Here is a 3,963-nt window from a genome sequence, read left to right as displayed (position 1 = left end):
AGCAAACCAAAAGCCAAGTGCTTTGTACTGGCACAGTAAAAAAAGATGCTTTGAGAGATCTTGAAAATAAGCAAAACAATATCTATCTCAGGCTCCAGGGTACAGTTTCCTTTAGGAGATTGCACCTCTCGGATACTCTGCTGGTCCAGGAATGTCTAGGACATTATAAGGTTATCTATTGTCTTGTGATTCATTTCACTTGTTGTTGTTGTGGTTGTTGTTGTTGTTATTCAGATAACTCACAAGCCACTACAATCATGATCCCAAAAGATCTGGCTATTGCTTGTGCTGGAATCACCCATGTGATGGTGGAGTTCTAGGAAGGCAGAAAGCAAGTATTGTGGCGTCCTCAAGGCTTCCACCTAGATATCTAAGAAAAGTATGGAAAACCAAGCACAGGGTAGCAAAGTCAGTGTGCCTGCAGGATGTCCCTGAAAGGGTGAGTATGAATCTGTGAGAGTGAAGCCAAGCTACAACGGAGACCCCAGGACATCAGAAATGCCCGGAACCTGGAAAGTGTGCCAAAGAAAGGTAAGGGAGCAGATAGAGCCATCCTAGATGAAAAGCTGTTTCCCACAGCAGGTACAGAGGAAGACCCTTTAAGTTTTCACTTTCACTTTTGTGCCAGGAGCTATTTGTGCCACCATGTGTCATTTGCTCTTTCCATGATGTGCAGTACCCCCAGAAGCCCCAAAATGGAGCAATCAACCTCAAATCTCCAAAACTGTAAGTCAAAAATAAAACAGTTCCTTTTTAAATGTTTTTTTTTTCTATCTCATTGACAGTAAAGAAAATCTTCATATCACACTATGGCTGAGTTACAGAGCTTGGAGTTCTCAGGTTATAGCAGCAAATACAGAGATCACACACACACACACACACACACACGCACACACGCACACACAACACACACACATACACAGAGAGAGAGAGAGAGTATAGAAGAGAATAAGAATGAAGAGAAAGAATATGCACACAGAGAGATTATACTCAGAATATACAGAGAAAATACAAAGATAGTGGAGAAAAAAATGGCACTCAAGTGTTTCTCTGCTCCCCTGTCTGTGTGTCTGTGTCCTCAACTAGACCCAAATGGAAAATGTGATTATTCTAACATAAATTCATTCTGTTCAATCTTGCCACCACTCACTGCAACCAAACATTGAGTTTTCTAGTGGTTTCTTCTTCAGTGTCTATGAGCTTATTCCTGGAACAAGGGCTCAAGGAGGATGTCCACCACCACCACCTCCACACCACCACCACCACCTACACACCACCAACACACCACTACCTCCACACCACCACCTCCACATCACTACCACCACCACCACCACCGCCGCCATATCCTCCTCCACACCACCACCTCCACACCACCAACACACCACTACCTCCACACCACCACCACCACCTCCACACCACCAACACACCACTACCTCCACACCACCACCACCACCTCCACACCACCAACACACTACCACCTCCACACCACCACCACCACCTCCACACTACCACCTCCACACCACCACCTCCACACCACCAACACACCACCACCTCCACACCACCACCACCACCACCACCATATCCTCCTCCACACCGCCACCTCCACACCACCACCACCACCTCCACACCACCAACACACTACCACCTCCACACCACCACCACCACCACCACCACACCATTATCCCCATGCTTTGCACCTCTCTGGCAGGGCCCAGTTTTCTGTTTAGCCCTTTTGATGAGCAGCCACTGTACAAACATTTTCTGTAAGGTGTGAGGAGGGTCAGAATAGCCAGACGGCCAAGCTAGCTTCAGAGCCTATGATTCGGTTTATGGGAAAGTCATGCAAGTGTCCTTAACATGTTCCCAGGCGGCTGCAATGCACAGTCAGAGTTGACAATCTAAGTGAAGGGTGAACTGAATGAGTGTCCCACGTATCTGCATCCGAATAGGGCATTCCCCAGGGCAGTCCCTAGATGAACACTTCCAACAGTATCAGCTCTCGCTGGTAGCCACATTGTCAACGTCTATGCTGACAGAATGGGAGAATTTCAAGACTTGTAATGTGCAAGTTTCTCCTCCTTCTTCCTTCTCTTCCAGAACCATGTGACATACTCCTCCTAAACTCCGATTGGAGTGAATCTCAGGATGTTCCCCCCCCCTCAATGTCTGCTGAAGACTATTTACCCGCTGTCTTTAACAGGATATTTATGTCTCCATGCAAACCCTCTACTGGAATTTAGTCCCTAATGTGGCAGTCCTTGGAGATGCGATTGTTGAAGATGAATGGGGAGGTGGTTAGACCATGAGGTGATACCCTCACTGATGACACTGGTGCCTTTTTAAGGTACACCCCAGAGAGCTCCTTTTCATGTCCTGCCATATAAAGACCAGAAGATGGGTGGGCACCCATGTACCAGCACTCCAGCCTTTACCGGATGTGTGGGCACCTTGACTTCAGATTTCCTAGCCCTCAAAATATTGAGAAATATTTATAAACTACCTGCTCCATATAGATTTTTTTTAAAAGAAAATCTTTTCATTACATTTATTTATTTACTGATTTGGGGAGTTGGGGATATGCACATGCAGAGGACAGCTTAGGGGAATCTGTTCTCTTCTTCCACCATGTGGGGCCTTGTATTGGCCTCATACGGATGGCAAGTGCCTTTATCAGCCAAGTCATACCACTGGCCTACAATGGGTTTCTATAACAACATAATCAGACTAAGATATAACCCCTGTTCAAAAGCAAATATTACAAACTGATTACTCAGAAACCCAAATCAGTGTGTGTGTACCTATTTTGTTTTACTTAATGATTATTTCTGTGTGTGTAAACATGCATAAATCAGAGATGTATGGCTCAATGGACTGCCATGATGTGAAAACATCTCTGTCCACAAACACTGGGGACAAGATGTAGAACAGCATTGCCATTCAGGAAGCTTCTAGTAGCATCCATAAGCATTGCGTTGTATCGTATTCCACTGCATTGTGTTGTAATGCACTGTCTTGATCTGAGACAGGGCCTGTATATTCCAGGCTGGCTTCAAACTTGTTGTGTAGTTTAAGATGATCTTGAACTTCTAATCCTTCTGCTTTACTGCCCAAGTACTGGGATTATAGGCATTCTCCATCATAGTTGTTTTATGTGGTGCTGTCAATCAAATCTCAGGCTTTGTACATGCTAGGCAAACACTCTTCCAACTGAGCTATTTCCGCATCCTTTCCACATAAGCCTTCTTAATCAGTTCCTCCTGCCTACTCTGAAGGTAAGTACCATCTTCACATCTTATATTATAGGTTAGCTTTGAGTCCTTTTAATGTTTATATAAAAATAATCTAGTTCACATTTTGGGTGTGTCCCTTTTGCCTAATTATATAGTAGTGGGATCCATCTATGTTTAAAATGTAATCCCACTTTTCATCCCAGAATTCAGGAAGCAGAGGCAGGTAGATCTCTATGAGTTCAAGGCCAGTCTGATCACAGAGTGAGTTCCAGGACAGACAAGGCTACAAAGAGTAGCCCAGTCTCAAAAAGGGGAGGATTTAGACATATTTATAGTTTATTTTCATTTCTGAATAGTGATCCATTATAGTATACTAAATTTTTTTAGCCAAGCCTTTATTGACAGACATTGATGTTGTTTCTATGTGGCTATTATGTATGATGGCATAATATTTTGTACATCTTTCTAGGTACACACTATTTTTGCTTCTGTAGCTAAAGCTTAAAAAAATGGATCACTGGGTAAGTGTAGCAATTTTAAGGTAAGCCCTAAATTCTTCAATCTTCCTCCCTTCAGAAGCTTTCTAAATCCATAACCCTCCCATGTGAGCTGTAGTGACTCACATCTAATGAACAGAATAGAAGTCATGGTGTGTTGTGTCCTAAAATAGAACATATAGGCATTGTAGCTGTGGGAAAGCAGTTGTCATTCCAGGAGAACCTTTGAGCTGGTC

General features: G+C 43.8%; 1 long non-coding RNA gene across 1 annotated transcript; it reads left to right on the top strand.

The window, feature by feature from the left end:
* Positions 1–249: 249 nt before the first annotated feature.
* Positions 250–2,492, top strand: Gm41451. Its single transcript, XR_876060.2, has 3 exons — positions 250–531; positions 629–726; positions 2,098–2,492. It is a non-coding gene; the product is annotated as a predicted gene, 41451 (long non-coding RNA).
* The last annotated feature ends 1,471 nt before the right edge of the window (positions 2,493–3,963 follow it).

This window comes from Mus musculus, chromosome 16, assembly GCF_000001635.26.
Source record: "Mus musculus strain C57BL/6J chromosome 16, GRCm38.p6 C57BL/6J".
Lineage (NCBI taxonomy): Eukaryota > Metazoa > Chordata > Mammalia > Rodentia > Muridae > Mus > Mus musculus.
Note: the sequence above shows the minus strand (reverse complement) of the source record. Positions and strands in the feature narration are given on the sequence as shown.